This window comes from Podarcis cretensis (genome assembly GCF_951804945.1).
Source record: "Podarcis cretensis genome assembly, chromosome: 4".
In the NCBI taxonomy this organism is placed as follows: Eukaryota; Metazoa; Chordata; class Lepidosauria; order Squamata; family Lacertidae; genus Podarcis; species Podarcis cretensis.
Window position 1 is genome coordinate 27,161,377 of NC_137173.1, and position 14,857 is coordinate 27,176,233.

Sequence of the window (14,857 nt, forward strand, 5' to 3'; positions counted from 1 at the left end):
TTTCTTCAAGTGGGTTGTGCAGAGGTGGCTTGGTCAAGACTGTTGAGAGGCGAGAGGAAAAAGAAGCTCTTACTTCCCCACTCGCAAATGAATCCCATCAATCTGGGAAGGTGGTGAGCCCCAAATAGGCCATCTCCACCTCTTCTATCCATCTTGGATGAAGGACTGCAGTAAGAGGAGAAGTCCCCACCCCTGCACCTCTGACTTCAAAAGGAAAGGGAGCTCATCTCTCCCACGTAGGCTGGGCAGTTCCTTAGATACAAAACATTTGTTTACTAAATATTTGCGTGAGGTGATCTTCCAAAGTTACACCCAGTTATTTGTCTTCATAAATTTATTGACAGTAGGAGCCTTAAATATAGATTCTTTCCACAGAATTGTGGAACTAAAACTGGATCCATCCAAGATTTTGTGTCCATTTCCAGAGCGCTTCCTGCTTGCCTGAAGTGGAGGAGCCAGTTCAGCCTCTTGAACTGGGTGGAAGCTCTTTGCCTTCCTTCCTCCAGAAGCAGACAGAACTGCAGTTTCCCAGCAGCCTGCCTCATGGAATGAAGGGACCACGTGAATGTCAGAGCTCCTACATAGCGGGAACAGGGTGAACTTGGTTTGGCCTAGTTTGAAGGTGGAATTTAGAAACTGATCCCATTCCCCTGAGACTCTGGGCAGAATCATTTTCATAGGTTAGGCTTGACAAAAAGAGAACTCTCTTCTGTCAAAACAGACCAGTGGCAGCATTAATCCGTAAACAGACCCTGTGTCATTATAGACAAGCTGAACAAAATAACAACACGATGGCAATGGCCAATAACAATGGCACTAAACACTATTTATAGACTAATACAAATGATCAGAAATTGCAACCAAAGTCTAAATCTTCTTAATCAGTTGCGGTAGAATAATTCAAAAGTTCGATGTATACACAATCTGTCACCAAATATCGCCGGAACAGAGTTTCCGGATAGCCAGTCTGTTTCGTTCAATGCTTCATCAGCCAATCTTGATCAATTCTTCACCAGCCAGACTTGTAAGAATTAATATGAGAAGTCATAGTATCACATGAGCACTGATCCAGAGCATGTTTTCTGCAGCGTTTATATTTACTTACATGTAAGATTGGCTTGTTAAGAAATTGAACTGCATCCTTCTCATATTAATTCTTATAAGTTTGGCTGATGAAGAATTGATCAAGATTGAATTATTCTTCCGTGACTGGTTAAGAAGATTTAGAGACTTTGATTGCAATTTCTGATCATTTGTATTAGTCTATAAATAGTGTTTAGTGCCATTGTTATTGGCCATCGTGTTGTCTTATTTTGTTCAGTGGCAGCATTAGGCATGCAGCGCTTCTGCATATATGTTGGCAGTCATTCCACTAAATACGTGGGCAAGGCATTAGGACTAGTTAAAATAAACCATAGCTCTTTCTTTGAGATGTCTCGTGAAATGACAGCCAACATGTTGAGCTATATATTTGCTATCAAATGTAATTGATAGGATGGACAATAATGTCCTAAGTAATCTTTTTTTACATTGTCCCTGCGATTTCCTCACATGTGGCATTAAACAAATCTGAATTTATATATTTAAACCTGCAATACTCCTTACAGTTTTGGCAATTTAATATGTATACCCTGCACAATTTCTCCAAGCTATTATCTCATTTATTTAATGGATATTTTGCAACCACAGAAAGAATACAGGCAGAAGAAGGCAGTCATTTATACTATCTGCATCCAGGGAGCTCATCCCTGATTATCAGTTAAATATTTTTTTTTTTAAATGATTTTTATTAATTTCCAATTTTTTATCACAAACAAAAAAAACAACATAGAAACAAACAAACAACAAACTCATATTTTCTTAACCTTATTTTCATAACCCTCTTTTCCCGGACTTCCCCATACCTTTCCCTTTTTGCATCCTTAGTTTAGTACCATTATTCAGCAACCTATCTTACCCAATTAAATATAAATTTGTCCTCTTTCTCTATTCCACCCTAAATTTTTAAACCCAATTATCGCTGCAATTCTACGTCTTCTTTTCCCTCAGCATTTTAACACTCCTCAGTTTTATAATAATTCTTAAGATACATCTTAAATTTCTTCCAATCTTCTTCCACAGTCTCTTTCTCTTGGTCGCGGATTCTGCCGGTCATTTCTGCCAGTCCCATAAAGTCAATCACTTTCGCCTGCCATTCCTCCAGCGTGGGTAGCTCTTGTGTCTTCCAATACTTTGCTAGAAGAATCCTTGCTGCCCTAGTAGCGTACAAAAAGAAATTCTTATCCTTCTTCGGCACCAACTGGCCGACCATACCCAAGAGAAATGCCTCTGGTTTCTTGTTAAAGGTGCACTTAAGCACTTTCTTAATTTCATTATAAATCATTTCCCAGAAGGCCTTAATCTTTGGGCAGGTCCACCAAAGGTGGAAAAAGGTACCCTCAGTCTCTTTACATTTCCAGCATTTGTTATTGGGCAAATGGTAAATCTTCGCAAGCTTGACTGGGGTCATGTACCACCTATAAATCATTTTCATAATGTTTTCTCGTAAGGCATTGCATGCCGTAAATTTAATACCTGTGGTCCATAACTGCTCCCAGTCAGCAAACATAATGTCATGACCTATGTCCTGTGCCCATTTAACCATAGCAGACTTCACAGTCTCATCTATTGTATTCCACTTCAACAGCAAGTTGTACATTCTTGATAAATTCTTAGTATTGGGTTCTAACAATTCTGTTTCCAATTTCGATTTCTCCACCTGGAAACCAATTTTCCTGTCTTGTTTGAAAGCCTCCATTATTTGAAAATAATGGAGCCAATCTCGTACCTTGGACTTTATTTTCTCATAACTTTGTAATTTAAATTCACCACCTTCTTGTTCTAAAATCTCAGAGTATTTCGGCCAATTGGTTGTCATATTAAGTTTCTTTACTTCCTTAGCCTCCATAGGTGAAAGCCACCTGGGAGTTCTGTTTTCCAGTAAATCTTTATACCGTATCCATACATTATATAGTGCTTTCCTGACAATATGATTTTTGAAACCCTTATACACTTTAACCTTGTCATACCAGATATATGCATGCCAACCAAAATTATTGTCAAATCCTTCCAAATCTAGAATGTCTGCATTTTCAAGAAGTAGCCAATCTTTTAACCAGCAGAAAGCTGCCGATTCATAGTAAAGTCTTAAGTCCGGCAGGGCAAACCCCCCTCTTTCTTTAGAGTCGGTAAGTATCTTAAACTTAATTCTGGGCTTTTTGCCCTGCCAGACAAATTTAGATATGTCTTTCTGCCACTTCTTGAAACAGTCCAGTTTATCAACAATTTGTAATGTCTGAAACAAAAATAACATTCTAGGCAATACATTCATTTTGATCACAGCAATTCGACCTAACAAGGAAAGCTTCAGGTTTGACCATATTTCTAGATCTTTCTTTATCTCAGTCCAGCACTTGTCATAGTTGTCCTTAAATAAGTTCACATTCTTAGATGTCATGTTAATCCCCAGGTATTTTACACTCTTTGCCACCACTAACCCAGTTTCCTCTTGGAATCTTTCCCTTTCAACATTTGTTAAGTTCTTTTCCAATACCTTGGTTTTTTGTTTATTCAACTTAAATCCTGCGACCTGGCCAAATACTTGAATTAATTCCAAAGCTCTTTTGGTACTAGTGTCTGGCTCTTGCAGGGTCAGTACTAAGTCATCTGCAAAAGCCTTTAATTTGTAATGTCTGGCTCCGACCTGAATCCCTTTTACCAGCTGATCTCCCCTAATCATATTTAACAGGACCTCCAGGACCGATATAAAAAGTAATGGGGATATTGGGCACCCCTGACGTGTCCCTTTTTCTATAGGTAGTTCATCCATAACCACATTATTTACAATTAACTTCGCCTTTTGCTCAGAATAAATTGCACTTATACCATTTTCAAACCTTTGGCCTACCCCCATCCCATGGAGATTCTTTTTCATAAATTTCCAAGATATATTGTCAAAGGCTTTCTCCGCGTCCACAAAAATTAAAACTGCCTTCGTATTAATGTTCACTGTCAGCATTTCTATAATGTCAATTATATTCCTTACATTAGTAGATATATGCCTACCCGGGAGAAAGCCTGCCTGGTCTTTATGAATCTCCTCCACCAGCACCTTCTTTAGTCTTTTTGCCAAAATGTCTGCGAAAATTTTGTAATCCACATTAAGTAGTGATATAGGGCGGTAGTTCTTGATCTGTTTTTTATCAACCTCAGTCTTTGGTATAAGTGTGATGAAGGCTTCTTTCCACGTCTCAGGTGCCCTTTTCCCCTCTAATATCTCGTTGCAAACCTCCTTAAGTGGCTGAATTATCCAGTCTTTCAAGGCTTTGTAATATCTGGAGGTTAGTCCATCTGGCCCTGGAGATTTCCCCAGTTGCATGTTTTGAATGGCACCCTCAATTTCTTGTTCAGTTATTTTCTCATTTAAAAACGCCATACTTTGTTGCGAAATTTTTTGTAATCCATATTTCTTAAGAAATTCTTCAATGTCTCTTTCGTTTTCCGGCCCTTGTGCATACAGTCTTCTGAAATAGCTCTGAAAGCAGTTACTGATCTCATTTGGTTTCGAAATATTCTTTCCATCTACCTCCAAACTTGTAACTGTGTTCAATTTCAGTCTCTTCTTCAATTGCCATGACAGGAGTTTCCCACATTTATCTGCTGATTCAAATGTCTTTTGTCTCATTCGTTTAATTTTCCATTCAATCTCCTGGTTCATCAATTCCATATATTGCTTCTGATACAATTTGATTTGTCTCAAGATCTCATGTGACTTTGGGTTGGATCTCAGTTTCTTTTCACTGTCTTTTATCCTTTCCAAAATTTTGTCTTTCTTCTCCTGTTGTTTCCTCCTTTTCAAGGAGTTCTGCTGTATCAAGAAACCCCTCATCACGGCCTTGCTTGCGTCCCAGATCACTCGTTTCTCCACTTCTGTCCTTAGATTTATCTCAAAATAGTCCTTCAAAGTCTTTTGGGCCTTTTGGTACACCTCTGGATCTTTAAATAGGGTGTCATTCATTCTCCATCTAAAAGAGCCAGCTGTTGTTGTTTTCATTTCCATCTTTACTGCATTGTGGTCGGAGCATGTCTTTGGGCAGATTTCCACTTTCTTTATCTTAGGAGCCATCCCACTAGTAATCCATATTTGATCTATTCTTGTCCAGGTCATCTGTGATTCTGAAAAGAATGTTCCCTCCCTCTCAAGGGGGTTTCTTATTCTCCAAATGTCGATCAAGTCCAAGTTATCAGTCATTTCAAAGAAAGTCTTAGGTAGTCTCCCGTCCTTGGAGATCACCTGTCTTTGCGCTTTGTCCATATTTGTAGATACAACCCCATTCATATTGCCTAATAAAATCACTTTGTAATCCAGATAGTTTGTTAATGTCTCATGTAATTTCTTATAAAATTCTGCCTTCCCTTCATTTGGTGCATAGATTATCAGTTAAATAAATCTTGCTCTGCTCCCCTGTATGTTGTAGGTATTTTAAGAACCTTCTCTGGGGACACCGCTTGTTTATACTGGACTTTTGTCAGGGTTGTTGGACATCACCAAAACACCATGCGAGCAGCGTGCATGCTTCTGTGGCGACACTGCAGAGTAAACACTTCAGTGATGATCAAGTTTTATTTCAGAAAAATTGTCTGCCATTGTTTATTACTTTTAATGAAAATATGCCGTGCCTTTCTAACTCAAGGGACCTTCCAGAATTGTCATAAAGATACACAGACAAATAAGACCACCTGAAAAACAGATAAACAAAAAAGCATTGGAAGCATTAAAATAGGAGACAGGAAAAAATACAAAAGCGGATGATGATTTTCTCGTGGATAAGCTTCAAGGTCCTTGCATAATGCTACAACAGTTTCTTGTTGAACTATTCAATTTCCCCTGTAATGTCATCTCAGGATATTTCTGAGCCGAAGATCCATTATGTAATTTTTCCTTAAGATGCCAAAGTGGACTTCGAATGCATCATGAATTCTGAGTCCTTGGATGGGTAAATGGGTATATTAAATGTAAATCTGAACATAAAAGGGCCACTTACCCCTGTAAATTTTCTGTTTTTCCTTTGAGATGTGAATTCCAATTTGCAATTATACTTACACAATATCTGACCAGTAACTTATTCAGTAGGGCAATAAACAACTGTGTAATGCATATTATTTCTGAGCATTTTAAGTTGTTTTTCTCTTGTTTTTACACTTGTTTTAATGTTTTTAAGTCACTTTGACTTCATCTTTCTGGAAAAAGTAACCAAATAATACATGAATAAGGCCAGATCGAAGATGAATTGGGCTCAATCAAAGAGTAGTATATCCTGTATTGCCCTATATACAATTAACTTAGAGAAAGGTTCTTATTCATTACAGAATTTTCCAGGTGCTCAATCAGAAGATTTTAAAATCAGATGGTTGCTAGCCATTATGGACAGGTTTGTTACATATCAAATAGCTTCAAATGGACTAGTTTTTGACTCAGAACAGTGTCAACTGCCAGAGGTTTTTTTAAAAAACAACAACAACTAAGTGAACTGTACAGTTTTAAGCTTCAATAATTTGCATATCTGAAAATGTAAATGTTCATCTTACTCTGGGTTTGTTCTATTTGGGTTTTTTTTTGTTTGTTTTTTTGTAATTTATATTGTTCTGGCTCAGATCACTGAAAAAGAATGCAAAAATCATTGCTAAGGATGACACGTAGTTGTACTCAGGTTGAGTGTGGTGATTGTTCATTTTGTTTTGCCTATAAAATAAGAAAGGTAAAAAGTTTTATTATACATTAAACTAAAGCCAAAGTTGACAACTCACTCTTCTGCACACGAACTGACCCAGACCCTATGATCATCATCTGAGGCCCTTCTTCATGTGCCCCCTAACCCAGCAAGCCTTGAATGAAGGGTGGTATACAAATTAAATAAATAAAAAATAAAAGCCCCACTGTAGATGGGGAGACTCACTTCCAAGAGAATATGCAAACAGGCATTAGACTTTACAGTATTTGTTTCCTGCACACACATAGCTGGTATCATTACTTCCACCCTACTAAAGAAGAGAAAATAGTTCTTTTATGTATTCTATGCCATTAATTCCAGACTTCAGAGCCACAAAATTTTTACCTGGAATTGCTGTCCAAAATATTTTGTGAATGATATTTTGAGATAAAAGTTGCAGTACTAATACTGTACATTGTTTTTATAGCTTTACAAATGTGAAGAGTGAACTTTTCCCTGTTCATCCTTTGGAACTATCAGAGAAAAATGTAAGTACACTTCATCTTTTTAGACTGTAAACAGCGCAAGTGGTACACAGTTGCCCCATATCTTACGCTAGGGGTAATGTGTATATGTGAAAACCATGTGCAGCCCAAATTGTGTTGCCATTGGATTTGCCCCACAGCTAGCTGTTGAGGGTAAGGTAGCAGGTGAGGAGAAGAGAAAGAGAGAACTCCTGTCAATCCTAGAGCCAGAGTGCTAAGTGGGCCTTGCCTGGGAAACAAGGACGAGAGCTTAAAATCTCTTCTTGTGCTGAATGTGCTTGGAGTTACTTGGCGGAAAAACAGCTCGATACAATAACCACATTATTCCTGTGCCACCTCCTATGCCACGCTTCTCAGGCAAGGCCTGCTTGGTGTGCTGGCTCTGGGAATGTTAGGGATGCTCTCAGGGGACAGTCCAACTTCCTGTGGGATTTATTGCCCATGCATAGTTAAAATCACGCAAGTTAAATATGTGTGTGACGTGGCCATACTATACACTTTTTTCAGTTAACAGTGGATAAAAAGGTAAAGGGACCCCTGACAGTTAGGTCCACTCGTGACCGACTCTGGAGTTGCAGCGCTCATCTCGCTTTATTGGCCAAGGGAGCCGGCGTACAGCTTCCGGGTCATGTGGCCAGCATGACTAAGCCGCTTCTGGCGAACCAGAGCAGGTCACGGAAACGCCATTTACCTTCCCACCGGAGCAGTACCTATTTATCTACTTGCACTTTGACGTGCTTTCGAACTTCTGGGTTGGCAGGAGCAGGGACCGAGCAATGGGAGCTCACTCCGTCGTGGGGATTCAAACCTCCAACATTCTGATCGGCAAGTCCTAGGCTCTGTGGTGTAACCCACAGTGCCACCCACGTCCCTAACAGTGGATAGAAAACTGTTAATTTTACAGGACAGATACTTTTCTAACACTTGGCTCCAGCTGTGTTTAGGGGGCGAAACTGAAACCTAAAGGCTGTGCTCCCAAAGCTTCTTTCATAGGAGTAAGCCCAGTTGGTATTGGTGGGACTTCTGATCAGTGTATGGGATTGTATTTTCAGTTGGCGGTCTTCGCTATCGGAAAGCTTTCAACCCAACTTGAAAGGGCAGATCCAAGCTGGTTGAACAGTGCATGATGAGCAGTACAGAAGCGTGGCATAGGAGGTGGCACAGGAATAATGTGGTTATTGTAGTTCATAAATTGATGTATGTTAACAGAGGGTCTTGAAAAGAGATTTGAAGGCGGAAAAGAAATGTATGTTTGCAGCATGAGGAGCAAAATGTTAGCAGCCACAATGATGAATGTGGGAGAGAGAGACAGTGGGGTTGATAAGTGACTCAGTAAGGAAAGGAAGAAAGGAAAGTTGAAACAGGGAGATGTCATGAGGCAGAAGCATAGAGGCTGTCTGCCTTTATCCTCAAATCTCCACAATGGCTCAAACATGCATGAATATTTTCTTCTTGTTTACACACTCTGTTCAACAGTGGAGCCTGGAAGAAGCAAAAGAATCTTTTTAAATGCTTTTACTTACCACCCTTTTTGTCAGTGTAACTTATGGTGGGTTGTTAGGTCACATGAATGAGCTGAATGGAGTTCAGAATATGGGTCAGTCTCCTCCTTCCCCATCCTGCCATTTCCCAGGAACAGCCCCTTTTCAGGATTTACTTCAGCCTCAGGCGGGATAGAGAATTTAGGGCAGCATATCTGCAGCTGAGCCAGGATAAGTCAGACCTGCTCATTCCAAACTCCTCTCATTTCATTGGATCTTGGGTTTGGAATGCTCCCGCAATGGGCTTGGATAGTCAGATGGATGGATCACTCAAGCATCTGTAAGATGGCAAATAAACACACCTCTTACTCTCACACACACCCTTCTGTAATTAGTCAGATGTTAGCGTTCCTTCAATACTGAAAGTAATTCATTTAAGATTAACATGAATGGGATTTGGGTTATTTGGCAGTATTTTACTTTCACCATGAGGTGGAGTCAGATGTACTCTGCTTGCCAGAAACAGCATGTTGTGGTGGATTGATAAGGGTGCGTATAAATTCCAGCTTTTCTTTAAATGAGTAGAAGTATTTAAAGTAAGCTAGGAAAATACATTTATGTGAAGCATTATAAACATTTTTTAAGAAAGGAAGTCACATTTCCCCAGTTGTTCTAGAACACAAGTATATTCTTAACACTTTGTTTTGTAGTTTTCCTTGAATCAAGATAAGATGAATTTTTCTACTCTGAGAAATATTCAAGGGCTACATGCACCGCTGAAGCTGCAAATGGAATTCAAAGCAGTGAAGCAGGTATGCTTTTTCATTTCTTGTCAGTAATTTGTTTTGCCCAGGATAATGTTTTAAAAGCATCTGATAAAATAGCATTAGCTTCTTACTGGTTTTAATGATTAAGACTTAAAACCACTGTAACATCAGTGATTCATTTGAACTGAGAAAGCCTCGGAGTTGAACCTTTTGAACCGGGGGGAGTGGAGATAAAGGGGAAGATCTGAGTCATTTTCCTCAATCATCTTGTCACATAAGGACTGTCACCTGATTAATCTAGCATCGCAATCCTGTTTGTGTATACTTGGATGTAAGCCCCACAGTATTCAAAGAGGCTTATTTTCAGGTAAGAACACAGGATTGCACCACTAGTTAATTAACCATATCAGTTTATTCACTTAAGTCTACATAAATAGGTATACAGTGGTACCTCAGGTTAAGTACTTAATTCGTTCAGGAGGTCTGTTCTTAACCTGAAACTGTTCTTAACCTGAAGCACCACTTTAGCTAATGGGGCACCCTGCTGCTGGCACACCGCCGGAGCACGATTTCTGTTCTCATCCTGAAGCAAAGTTCTTAACCTGAAGCACTATTTCTGGGTTAGCAGAGTCTGTAACCTGAAGTGTATGTAACCTGAAGCGTATGTAACCCGAGGTACCACTGTATTATAAACTAGCACCATTGAACTCAACGGGTCTTTCTTCTCTGGAGACACATATAAGATTGTACTTATGATCAAGCAAGGCTTCATGTTGCAACTATAGCAGACCTGGATAGCTCAGCTGGTTAGAGCGTGGTGCTGATAATATGGGACAACTGCATATTCCTGCATTGCAGGGGGTTGGAATAGATGATCTTCAAGGTCCCTCATTTGGGTAGTAATTATGCATGCACAGTTTATTTGATGAACGAAATCTCCCTGACCAACTGTTGTACTTTATAGGCCCAGCGTCTTCCTTTCCTTAATAGTTCTAACCTGTCCCTGGATATCTTGAAAGGCAACTATGACTGCATTGGTTTTGAGGATATTCTGAACGGTAAGGAAAATTCCAAAAAAATGGGAGAAATCTAGTATTTTAAAGCTACAGGGAAGAAAATGGATCGTAAAGATGACAAGACATCTCTAAACCTCAGGCTCTGTTCAAAGGTTGCTGCACCAATATGAAAACCACTTTTCACATGCTGGGGTCCCACTGTCTAGCTATGTGCTACACATGACTGTTGCAACTGTGTTACTGGGAAACAACTGCATTTTTTTGTGCATTTATATCCCACCATACTTTTTTCATGGAATCCCAAGACTACATATATGTGGCTTCCAATCTTAAGCATTAAGCAGACCCAGACCTACTTAGCTTCAGCAAGATGGTGGCCTAGTGTGCCTTCACACTGTACTATGGGATCCTCATGACCGGCCTGTAGCCTTCCCATAGGTAGCAGTGTCTGGTTGGCTGCTGTGAGGAAACGGGAGACACTCAATAGGCCTTCTGATACAGAAGGGCTTTTCTTACATGGGTGAGCCCAAGCAAGTGCCTATGCAGAATTTGTTTTCATGAGTACAATCCAGGGCTCGCATGAGTTCTCCACTGCTGATAAAAGGTTTAGTTAGAATTTATCACCTGTTGCCAAGGGAGAAAACACTGGCCTCCATCCAGGCCCTTTTTCCCAACCCTCCTACGCGAACAGTTAATTAGAGGTGTGCTGATCTGTTTTCAGTTCATGTGGGGTGCAGGGGGTTGAGTGGAGCAAATAGCGAGCCTTCTGCTGTACTTAGTTAAAAGTTGTATCTTGCATGATGATACTTGTTCTGTCAAAGTTGTGGATTACTAAAATATTAAACCTGTTTTCCAGATCCGGCACAGAGTGAAGTAATGGGAGATCCTCATCTGTTGGTTGAACACAAACTTGGTTTATTATAATGCACACATACTCCATCCTTCTGTTCATGAAAATGTTTCTTACCTGTGTCCCTGTAGGTTCAAGTAAACCATATTAAACGATAGCTGTACAGCGCTTGTTTTGATACACACAATCTCTCACCTACCTTGATAAAAAAGGCACATTAAATGCTTAAATATATTACTTTTGTTCTGTGTTTACTGTCAGTACAAATGTCTTGTAATTGGGTATTTTTTAAAATTGGGAAATACATCTCTATTCAGGGCAATTACTGTTTCATATCTGCAACTGTGGAACTGTAGTCATTAAAAAGTCTATAGAAAAAGGACATTTTAGATTGAATGTTCTTGTAAAAGAACCTTTTGCCATATATAACCCAGGTATTTGCTGTTTAATCTTTCTTTCCTTGTGCTTGATGACTTGACATGCCATCTTTTAAAAACAATGAATAAAATTTTCTATAAATGCTGTGACTTTTCAAAATATTTAGTCATATCTCAGAAGTTCCTCACCTCAAGCAGCACCTGCTTCCATTACTGAGCCATTCCCTTTCACCTTAGCCTAGATCTGTTTACTCTGTTCACAACCAGAATTTACACTGACCTAACTAGCTGGGATCCTTTTACTTCCAACACCACTGCCCTGCCAGCTGAAATGCCACCCACCCTTCACAGATGGCACCCTTCCTCACTCATGTACGGAACACACAGGTCAACATACAGTGTTGACATCCATGTTGAGGTGCTGTCCTTTAGTCCCTATGCACACAATAGGCAAGCAAGCTGCCAGGCAAACCAATCGGCACCAGTCTCTGTGTGCTCCATTACAGAAGAGCTGTAGCTTAGCAGTAGAACATTTGCTTTGCGTGCCGAAGGCGCCTGGTTCAGTCCCTGCCATCTCAAGGCAGAGATGAGAGAGAACCACTGACAGACAGTGTAGGCAGCTTCCTTCCTCTCCCTTAATTCCAGTGCCCAACAAAGTGGTGTTACTGGTTATACTTCTAAAGTTGTTTCCACTGCATCTTGCTTATAACGCACCCATTTATCTACTCAAGTCTTCCCCATTTTTCCGAGGGGTCTGATTCATATGTGGTGTGCCTAGAGTATTGGATTAGAATTGTGAAGCCAGGTTTGATCCCCATTCAACCACCACATTCACCTTGAGTCAGTCATTCTGCTCTCAGCCTAACCTCCCTTCAATAGAAAAGGTGGGTACTGTACTGGGTGTGCCAACTTTGGCTTCTTGGAGGAAATGTAGTAATATACCAGCTAACAGTCCTATTCCCAGTCAGTGGTTGCCCTAGAGCAGAGCTTTCCAAATTCTTCGTTTTGTGATACATTAGTGTGTTGGCTGCAGTGTCCGGATGCGTCATGCAAATGCTCCCCACGCTCCTCCTGGGGCTGGAAAAGGGTTAGTTTAACTTCTGGTTTGCTAGTAAAACTGAATTCCTGTGTCATGAAATGATGCATGTCTAACAAGTTTGGAACGCTCTGCCCCTAGAGCATGCTGCTCTGTAATAACCACATTCCCTCATCCTAAAGCCGTAATAATCAAGGGTTATTGTAAGGAAGGACGCAGGTGGCGCTGTGGGTTAAAGCCTCAGCGCCTAGGACTTGCCGATCGAAAGGTCGGCGGTTCGAATCCCTGCGGCGGGGTGCGCTCCCGCTGCTCGGTCCCAGCGCCTGCCAACCTAGCAGTTCGAAAGCACCTCCGGGTGCAAGTAGATAAATAGGGACCGCTTACCAGCGGGAAGGTAAACGGCGTTTCCGTGTGCGGCTCTGGCTCGCCAGAGCAGCGATGTCACGCTGGCCACGTGACCCGGAAGTGTCTCCGGACAGCGCTGGCCCCCGGCCTCTTGAGTGAGATGGGCGCACAACCCCAGAGTCTGTCAAGACTGGCCCGTACGGGCAGGGGTACCTTTACCTAGTGTAAGGAAAAGCAGCAAATGACATGTTTCTTGAAAGCCAAGGAGAACCTTGGGACCAAATGGCAAAATGGGTGGACACCAGTGTACAGTAGGCTATGCAAGTCAGGTTTCCCCACAAACATCCACCTTCCATTTGGTTAAGCAAGAGGCAGTATCCCAATTCAAGGGTTCCCTCCTGCGAAACAAAAGCACTCGAGGCTGGTGTGGAGTCTCACTGACTGAGTAGAGAAGCCTTGGGGGTTGTGTGGCTATATTCCTCCCTCAGGCCTGAGGATTGCCACTCACGATTTATGTGGTGATGCTGTTTCATGACTACCTTCTGTCCTTTTTGCTTAACACAGATTCAAAGTTTGGTTCCACAGGAATAAATGTTCCTCATGGAGACAACTTTGCCTCAGTGAAGGAGATGAATTCTTATCTTGGTTGGAAGCAATCGGTATGCATTCCTAAATACTTGTGATGCTTTTGGACTTACCCAGTTTTAGCGTTTGAGCTGCCAGATACTCAATGATCCTCTTGCCTCATGAAAGTGCAACACGTTTTGTGGGGTAGCCCGCAGGAAAGATAAAAGATGGGAAAGCTGTAGGATCTCATGTTCTTGAATTGCTTATTCATGACATGGAAAATTGAGCTAGTAAATTCCCAAGACTTCTTTGCCCTCCCTTTTTTTAAAAGAATATCTCACTGCAATGAGGGAACTTCTCTTGAATAAAATATTTCATTGTACGCTGGGAAGTATGAATTTTTTTTGCCTTATGTTAGCTTCATATGTGGGCTAGTGTTTGCCAAAGCAAGAACATTTTTAAATGACAGCAGGGCTGTTGAATTCATGAAAATGAACCTCCCATGCAAATGGTGTAACATGTAAAGGGTACTGATTAAGTCTTAACTGAAGAAATAAACTTGTGGAAACCTCAAGGCTTTTAGAGGTCTTGCTTTGACAAAGTACATTTGCTTCTTACAATTCTCACTTCCTAAGATGCAGCTCAAAGTCAGATTCTGAGTTAGGCAGGTGTTTCCAGTTGAAAATTTAGTTGCATTATTTTTTTGCAATATACATTTTTAGAGTTTGCAAATTGATGCACTTTTGATAAATTGGCTCCTGTGTTTTCCTGCTCATACAAGCAGTTTGTTCGTGATGCTAAGGTAATTCATTGCTTTTTACCGGAGAATCTCAAAGAGAAAGTAAAAATACATTCAATAAATAATTTTAAAATAAACTTGTAATACCAAGAGTGTTCATAGCAATCAACCAACAACGAAAATATCCTTCCACATGCAACTGAAAGTTGGAACACTAAAAGCAAAGGGCAGAAAATCCAACCATGAAGGCCCAAATTCCTGAGTTTTGGTAGCACAGGTACCAGGCAAACCTCTGGTACCAAAGTAAGTGAAGAATTACCAATCCCAGAACCCTCTAGCTCCTCTTTCTTACTCACCAGTAGGTTCTTGGGAATGCTTTTCCGCC